The sequence below is a fragment of the Bactrocera oleae genome, chromosome 5 (assembly GCF_042242935.1).
Source record: "Bactrocera oleae isolate idBacOlea1 chromosome 5, idBacOlea1, whole genome shotgun sequence".
NCBI classification, from domain to species: domain Eukaryota; kingdom Metazoa; phylum Arthropoda; class Insecta; order Diptera; family Tephritidae; genus Bactrocera; species Bactrocera oleae.
Genome location: NC_091539.1, coordinates 72,329,860 through 72,339,405, shown reverse-complemented (window position 1 = coordinate 72,339,405; position 9,546 = coordinate 72,329,860). Strand labels below are relative to the sequence as shown.

The 9,546-nt window shown below is 34.9% G+C and overlaps 1 protein-coding gene across 3 annotated transcripts in view; it reads right to left on the bottom strand.

Annotated features, from left to right (window-relative positions):
• Positions 1-772: 772 nt before the first annotated feature.
• The window catches only part of LOC106627087 (uncharacterized), a 41,783-nt gene continuing 33,009 nt past the window's right edge, over positions 773-9,546 (bottom strand). The window contains exons 3-4 of one of the 3 annotated variants that reach the window (XR_011396362.1): positions 1,059-1,325; positions 773-1,002 (exon numbers count right to left, since the gene is read on the bottom strand). The gene's annotated coding sequence lies outside the window, so the exon portion shown is untranslated. Of the gene's footprint in view, positions 1,003-1,058; positions 1,326-8,736; positions 8,879-9,546 lie in introns of those variants that run through there. The other 2 variants (XR_011396360.1, XR_011396364.1) reach the window with 2 other exon arrangements.

Below are 9,546 nucleotides of genomic sequence, written 5' to 3'. Positions count from 1 at the left end.
CGGTATGTAAATGAACTCACTCGCTTCCAGGTAGAATACATATATACAAATGCGAGAAATAAAGCCAAGCTAGATGCAATATAAAACAAATGGTAAAACTTCTCGATGGGTTGGCAATGGATATATTAATTGGGCTTATAATGTTTTCATTTCTAAATTCATTGAACTGATATCAGTTCTGGGGAAATTGCGCATGACTTTTCATTTCAGTTTTTCCATTTTTGTTATATTATGACTACTAACTGGTCTGCATTTTTCTGAAGTAGCTTAAACATTTCAACATTTTTAAAAAATGATGCATCCAAAATAATATTTACCGAAGACTCTGCTTTAAGTGAACCTCAAACTCTTGCCAACGGAAATTAAACAAATTTTCTGTGTAAAAACTTCCGAAGAGAGTTCAATTTACATACATACGTCGGCTAAAAAGTTATATAAATCATGTAATAATATTGGTAACACCTAATTGCATAAGGTGTGATTATATTAAGGCATGTAATTAAGATAATTGATAGAAAGGCGCACAGCTTGAAACTAAAGTAGAAATGTGAATAGTTCGCCATCAACGCGTAAGGTGTTTCATTAGTATGATTCTCAGTTCGTAGATTTTATTCTTATCTCGTAAAGTAATATAAAAATGAAGCAATTCATATAAATAACTCTAAAAACTCTAAATTTAACGTTTTGCTTGAAGTTTCCCTTCAAATTTCGAGAATCTATGCCTCATTTTAATCTTACCTGGTGTACTATATTTTTATGAAAGAAAGTAAACTTTTACTCATTGCACTTTAATTATTATTAAAATTTGAGTTACATGTCGACTTAATTAATAAGTAATGCAATGAATTTCATATCCGTGAATTGGTGTCGTCTCTTGTTTCTCATCTGCAAGCGCTAGCAAATCCGGAGTAAAATGTAAATTATTCGCCAATAACAAATTCTCTGCAAGTTTTCACTGAAGTGGTCTCTGAAGTAGAAAAATTGCTGAAATATGTGAAAAATCTAAAATGAGTGAAAAATCTTCAAAATCTTCGCTTAAGTTACGAGATTCGACTTACTCATCCGCTCTGAGGCACGCCTCATTTTTTCACTCGCCCTACTTCAACGATGATCTGATGACTGTTACCCAACTCGGTGCTATTTAGCTCATAGTGTCAATCAACTTGCTGACATTAGTGCATATGCATGCTTTTAAGTTGAGCCTTTGAGGTCTCGTGGTTGTCTCCAGAGGTTACTCGATGAGGCTGAGCTGTGATGGGGGCACATAGCTAAATTAAGGAGTTACCCTTTTGTCAAAATAAAGAAGGTTTAGCTTTCTCATCTGCCTACGGAGTGATAAAAGTTAAGTTACTTTAAAGGTATGGAATCATACGATTTTATCTGGTTATTTATAATAAAATTTACTAGCGCTTTGTTTGCCAAAAATAATCTAGTTTAAGTTTAGGTAGTTTGTTCTGGGCAACCATATTAATTCTAATTTATACTTTTTATATTTATTTGATTTTATTATTGTTTTTAGAATTTATTTTCAGTGTGCCGTGCCGTATGAGCAACATTTGCACAATCACGAGCCTGTTTGTGTGTTGGGATTTATTCATACCATTGCTGTATTCTCTATTTACATTTTTTGGTGGCACGTATTTACATTTGTGTCTGTTTGAGTCTGATTCGTTGATATAAGTTGGAAACATTGTGTCTTGTTTACTTTCCTGTGGAATGTAAATATTTGTTGATAAACATGATTTGCAGATAAACAAATATTTACACAAACTTGCGTGTTGCATTAATTGTGCAAATTACTAAATGTTAAATATTTTTTAAATTTTATGTCGAAAAAGATGAATATTTTATGACCGCTGGTTTTAGGCAACTTGTATTTAATGCGAAGCTGGGAATTTGTCTTTGATTTAAACCTCACACTTTTATAAAAGTATCAATATACTATTACTGGAACATCAACCGCCTGGAACTTCCGGCAGATATTAGTAGGTGGCTTTGTTTGCTTTACCTTTTGGCTGTACTCATTAAAAGCACTTTCATTCGATGGCAAGTGGTGGTATGTGCTTCAGAAGCTGTCGCCATATTGCAGTATTCATCAACTCCCTTGAGGCTTTACTAGCGCATTCATTCGAGTTCATTTCCTCTTTCGCGTTTAAATATTTGCAATGAACTATTGTTTGCTTTGATCCTGTAACTTTTCTTTGAGTCAAGGTTATTGCGTCCACGCAGCGTAAGTGTTGGCCTTACGCATATGCTGGTGAGTTATTTCAAAGCTTGTCTACTGCCACCGAAAAATTTCGAAACATTTTGTCGTTTTACCAATAGGCCATACCACCAGCGAGTGGTTTGCTATAGAAGTTATTGCTAATAGTGATTTTATGGCGTTCCCATTTCGTATTTCACTTCAGGTTCTAAAATTTCATTAAATGTTACATTTATCATAATCCTCCGCCTCTTCGCGTTCCGATCCTCTGCCTACAACTGCGCGAAGAACTTAAAATTATTTTCGAGTAAATTATAATTTTTTCCAGAATTCAATCTTTCCAGCTGCAACGGCTGTGACCTGTTTAATAGTTTTCTTCCTGTCTTTAAGTAAATGAAAAATTGAAATGTGGCAGTTTCACTTAGAAGAAACGTGTTTGCAGCGTTCCATTTTAGACTTCGTTTTATGCCTTAATTTCCTGATATAAATGTGCTTTCAATAATGCAACGCCACGCCTTTCTTTGGCGAAGCTATAGATTTAACAAATGAAATAGTACGAAACTACTGCCGTCAGTCAAAGGGTCGTAGCTAACAGAGGTTTTCCAGCTTATCTGCTCGTACAGCGCAAGCAGCATCGCTGAGTGCAAAGCTCTAAGTTTATCTTTATTCTCATGAATTGCTTGTGGTCGCTGTGGAATTTCTTATTTTCAATGTAATTCTTCATCTGCAGCTGTCTGAGTTGGTAAAATGAAATTGGCTTCGATTGCAATCACTGCAGCTTTAGAACTTATTTCAACGATCAGCTCCATAAAAAAGTATGTTTGCGTGTGCCTTAGTGTGCTTATAAGCTTCTGGAGTGCTTTGCTTTGTGAATAAAATGCTTCTCGCTGCATTGATAACGCCTGATTGCATCTTGAAGTTTCTATTTAAGCCCAAAAAAAGGTGCATTGCTGCCATCCGAACAAAGCGAGAAGTCTTCAACCGAACTGTTAACTCCGCAGTTAAGAGTGCTGCCATCGAAAAAAAGTAGTAAATCTTCTGAAAGTTTTTAGCAGTTATTTCAATTTTATTTGTTTGCTACTCGGCTTGAATTGTTTGTGAGAGAGGCTGGCTGCAGTAACCACCCTACAATAGAGACCTAATTTTTTTTCAATTAGAAATAGAATTAGGAAGCGCATACCGCAGTGCAGTGTAAAATTAATGCAGCATTTCGTATATAAAAAATATAAACCAAACTATGGTCGTTTAAAATTTTTAAATTTTTAAATATAAAATGAGATTGTGTTTACACTTCGGTTGCCTACTAAAACTGAAATTTTTCCTTACATGCCCCTCACAGGAGCACCCGGCCTCCAGAAAATTAGACAACTCACGCTTGTGCGGGCCTACCCCCACGGCTATTCAAAAATACTAATATATGTGTGTACGTATGTATACAAGTATATATACTATAAAAAACCTTCTAATTTCAAAAGACGTGCAAGTATATTTATTTGAGATGAAAAAGCGGCGAAATCATGGATTTAGCCAAGTGAGAAACACTCACTAAAAGGCAGCACACCAATGTGTTGATCTGCTTTATTCAGTATTGCAACTAGGATATTCTCCCAGTAGAGTTATTTGACATCGGGCGCTGAAAGGCAATAATCAAAAGTCAGTGCAATGCAAATATTGGAAATGGAAATATTCAATGCACTCATATGTATATTAAGAGAAGTGCACCCTAATGACTATAGCGGTCTACTACAGTTCATTAGATGTTGAATATTTCGCTGTCTCTCTTGTTGATCGTGAACTGAAGTTGTCTTCAATAGTTTTATATTTGATTATGTAGAACTAGAATTGATCATAAATTTTAAATCAAACGACTAATCTGAACAGTTACTCAGTTTGTGAAATTTCGCCGTTTCTGAAATCACATAACTGGGAATCTAATTAATTCTCAACTCAAAGTTCGTCAAACCATATTTCCAATTTCTTTCGCAAACCAACAAGGTCACTTTAATGGGCCAAATTGCCACAATTTCGTTTTCTACCATAAAAAGTTTTCACGTGAACTATTACAATGAAAATATTTGCGTCGGAAATAATGCTGATGCCAAAATATAAATTAATAATTGTGGCAAGAAGCTGTGTGAGAGACAACCGCAACATATCGCAATTTTAACTTCAGGAACTTCGACTTCAACCGCATTTGTTTCGCGGCTGCACCGAACAGCCGAAATTAAATATTTACGACACGTTTACGCACACCGTCTTCACGCATGTCTTTGTTCGAGTATGTAAGCTCAATCCATAAATCAGCGCTTCGCTCCACCACTTCAAGCCATTTGAATGCGATCGGCCTGCGAATATATAATATTTGCCAACATCCGCGTTTTTGACTTGCCCCGTCGACATTTGTCAATCTTCCGGTCACCGCGCGCCGTTGTGAACACTTTTAGTGGCATAGTAAATCTCGAGTTAGTGAAGTGAAGTGCAATTTGTGAGTGTGCAACGTCACTTTCTTAAAGCAACTCTTAGCAGCCGCAAAGCAACCGAAAGTTTTCAGGAGCAGCCACAACATCAACTTGGGCGCAGCCAATTCGTGCGCTTGCTGTTGCAACTTATTTAGATTGTTTCAAACTCACGAGCAAGAGCAAATCGGCGAAGGCATATATTATATATTATATATAAAGATATATAGTTTTGTCGTCTTTTATCTTTTCCAAGCGCCAAAAAATTACTTTGAAGAACTTGTTCTACTTTAAAAAGTTCTCTGTAAATCAGTACTTTAGAAAAATTCAAACATTGAGGAGAGAAATCCACCTCAGTTTGTTGACTATATATGTAATTGTTTAAAAATATTAAATTGAGGTAGTTATAGATAAGTTAGCTAAACAACAAATAAAATTGAGATAAAAACTATATTTTCACTTTGCACTTTTCTCTTCAAATGGGCATGATGAAAATAATTTTAAAGAACCAAATTCTATATCATCTGCTCAAAATGACGACACAATATTAACGGCAATTACAATGACAATTGACACTGAAATAAAAGTGGAAACAGATTGGATTACAAAAGCAAAACAACTGCTAAACGAGAGAATCGAAGACTGCAACGAGCAAATTAAAAAGCCATTAAATTAATTCCACCAAATTACATCGATGAAATTGTTCGCAACGTGTAAAACTCGCTTGATGGGTCTGTTATTGCATATCGTTTGCGGTTTGTTTACTTTTGTCAAGGGAGAAATTTTATTATTTTAAACTTTGATGCTAATTAAATGAGTTAGTTAATGTAAGTATAATTTTCGCTAAATTGTGTGAAAGCTCACCTAAAAGCCATCATATGGCCAAGAGACGAGTGTAATTTCACAGCGCTGTTCGTCGAATGGGAACCACGTAACGTCGTTTATGCAGACACGAGCCGTTATTCCAACAACAACACTGGTAGCGTAAGTGCTGTCAAAGCTCTCACAAGTCTCTTAGACGTGTTATGTTCTTTTAAATCTTTGTGCAGGGGTCACTTCTTCAAACATGAAATAGTTTTTAGCAAAAAATATTTTATTTTAATCTACCGAGGTTAGTTAAGAACATTCAGGATATTAATTATAACCTAAACAATTGCATGGAGGACCCCAGAATAGCAGCAAGATCAACAAAATAAAACATTCATATATCTTACTCTAAAAATTCTCTAAAAGTCAGAATAAAAAAGTTAAACCATGAGCATGTATTTGTTTGGTTTCCTTGTCTGAAGTTGTGAGTGGAAAAAAAATAAAATAAATAAAAAACCACCACTTGCAGCAAGTTTATCTTCTTCCACAGACAATAATAACAACAATATCAAAGAGCAATAAAAGCCACTAACGAGACGTACAACAGCCAAAGAACACTACTCATATGAGTACGCGTGCAACGAACAAAAAGAATAACGTGAAAAAAATATAAAACAAGTAAAAAACTTGACGGAAAATAAAAGTGTGAAATAATGTTCACCAAATTCGCATGTTCATACGGAGTTATGTGGATGTATTGGTAAGCCAAGAGAAAGAAGATTACGAAGTGTGGAAGAGACGGAAAGAGGAAAGTTCATTTCATGGCACCGACGAAAGTCAAAAAGTGAGTAAGTGAAAAATAAGAACAATTAATGCGTGTGTATGCAGGAATTCACGTGGGTGAATGGTCGTGTAGAGGTTATTTGTGCAAGAAAGTCAAGATTTACAAAACTGAACAAAAAATAACCAGAAGACAGAGAAGTTGTAAATTGATGCAAAAATTAAAATTCAACCAAAAAGTTGATGGCGGCGATCTGCTAGTATGAGCGAAAGAGAGACAGGCTGCTGTATGCAATTTACGCTCACTTGTCCATCATCTGATAACTTTTATTTTCATATACGCGATGTTCGCCCGTTCGCAGAATCAGCAATGCTTTTTCCATAAATTGAAAGAAATATTTTAACTTGGATTATTATTATCTTAAAACTTTTTTACACACGTCATTTCTTTACAATATTTAAGCGGCTTTCTTAAAAACTAGCCAAATGGAATTGTATTCACAATTATGCTATATGTACGGTATGTTATGTGATATATGAGAGTAAAGCAAAATGAAAACACTTTACACTTTTTTCGCACGCAATGTGTGGCGCTCATATTACTTTTCGAAGTGTTGCAATGCTGATATTGACTTGACTATGGAAATATTGATGATTTATGCTTTAATATACGAGTATATAGGCAATATCAATGTCCTATAGTTATGCCCCCGCAATGTGGGGAAAAGGGAAGGGGAAAGGCAATAAAATGTTTCTCAGAGAAGCAATCGAAAGCGAAGCACATTGTCACAATTGTACTTACACGAAGTAAAACATACCTATACTTGTTCACAGTAGGAAATATGAAAGCATTGTTCTATTTCTGGTCGAAAATACTATACCTATATAAAAAATATAAAGTATAAAGTATAAATTTTTGAGATTTAATCTACACTCTCTATGTTCTTTACAAAGATTGCTTAATTTTCCTGCTGGGCTGGAAGTTATATTATATTTTTGTCATTGAGCGCGAAGAACTAATAATGACAGAAAAATAAGAGCGCTAAAAGAACACTTAAATTGGCATGGCGAAGTGGGACTTCATACTGGCGCGTGGATGTGTTGGTGTATGAGTAACGGATTATGACAATTTTATTCATGCGAACACGTCAGTGATATAACACATTCTCAGATATTCTGTTTCGAGTTCTTTGAAAGAGAAGATTAAAACGGCACCATATTGATGCTTGACTACAAACGTATACAGATACTGTCGTTTAAAGCCTGTGGCCGCTTATTGTGGAAAAGACGTGGTACATTTTCAAGTGAACTCAAAGAGAGAAAGAATAAAAGTAATTAATGCCGATATTGGAATAAAGTATTCAATGAAATATTAATAACGATGCGTTCTTGATTTCACCCACATGCACGCACGTATGAAATATTGTGGCGATTTTGCACGTATGTAATTTCATATGGGTTTGTGTATTTAAATTCAGTCGACTGTTCTGCTTCATGTAAATATTTCAGTGGTTTTGGCAATTAAAATGACAGAAATAGCGGGTTTTTACTCGAAAATTCGTGTGTTCGAGTGTGTAACATATTTACTATTAGCTATATGGCTATTGCGATATTGTATTTTGAGCTTCATTTCAGCGTTCCGATCGTTATAATTACCTCTGCTGTCAATGATTAAGCAATTTTGGTTTGCAAGAATATTCTCTCATATACATTCGCTCAAATCAACAGTTAAAACTTTTAGTTAAGAGAACAATTTGATTCCACTTGACATGCTGGTCTCCAGTATTGCGTTTCCAGGTAACATTATCTAACAAGTTGTAAGATGACTCAATTAAATTGAAGAAAAAGCTTCTAGAGATATCTTAAGTCAATTGTTATCCAAATGTTCCATACGTGTATGTCACGATCTTTTCATCTTCCGAACGATACTTTTCCACCATTAGAATAAATTCTGAAATGATTAAATTATTTTTCTTATTGATGTAACTTTACTTTCTTCCATCCACCTCCTTAACTTCCTGACTTATAACAATTAGGAAATACAAATAACCCCACGATTATATTATATATGTACGATCATACATTTTTAGTATGTTTGTTTAACATAGAAAACTTAGAGACAAACCAAGCAATGGAGGGAGTTTTTGTGGTTTTCTGTCAAATTACTGTAGTGACCTGCATTAAATGCCTTGAACGAACTTCAAAAAAAAAAAAATAAGATATTGTGTGGCATAATCGTCGCACCCGCAGGGCTAGTTGCTGAATCGCTGAAGGCAGTACGGCTGGTGCCGCAACCAGCATTTGCGAGTGCAGTAACTAGCACCACAGGCAGAACTGTGGTCAGGCTGAGAAGATATTGCTAACTTGCTAGAATGTTCTTGTAAACGTTAATATGTATGTTTACATATATTTGTATACTTTTTCGAAAATATTCTTTTTTGCTATTTATTCCACGTGACTTACTCGTAAAAATACAAACTCTTTTTCATAATATTTTTGTTGTTGTTAATATGAAGATACTCACCTGTTACACATGAGATGTGCTAATCCAAAGCCTATGTGGAGGAATCGGGAGATGCCGTATGCCTCTATACTCGCTTCAGTTCCATCGTATGTTCATATCATTCCATTCCTAAACGATAAAACAAAAGCCGCGAATTATAGTTATAGATAAAAGTCCTATAAATTAAAATTGCTTTCCAAAAACTTCTGAGATTGTTTCAAAGTTAGAAATCCTTTCGAATTTAAAAGAATTAACAATTAAGTAAATTTTAAACACTATATATAACGCCGACTCGTGGTATATTCTGAGATGAAAACATTAATTTAACAAATTTAACAAAAAAAAACTATTACAACGTTATCTAGTGGAGTTTTTAGCAACTTAATTGTATTCCAATTACCTTGTTTCAGTGTCGTTTAAATTAGGATTCCTAACTCTCGAGTGTGGTGATTATGCAAACAGCAATAATATGGTCTTTGTTCACTATGACCGTCACAGTGCCTCTTGATGCATTGCACAGAAAATTCCTCAAAATGGTAACAGCAATCTCACACTTTTCTTTAAGAGCTATTATGACGGCCTAATTTCGGCAAACCGTTATTAATAGTGTTGCATTGTTTGCTGTTTTAAAATATAATTTCCCAAGTGCATGTGTTGTCAGAAATAATCAGCGAGCATTTGGCGCAACTGCCAAATTATAAGCAGCACAATACGGCGCATGCAGTAGTACGGGCGCAATGAAAGCATTAATGGAATATGCGCAAGAGAAAGGCTTGCGTCGAGTGTTAAAGAGGAAC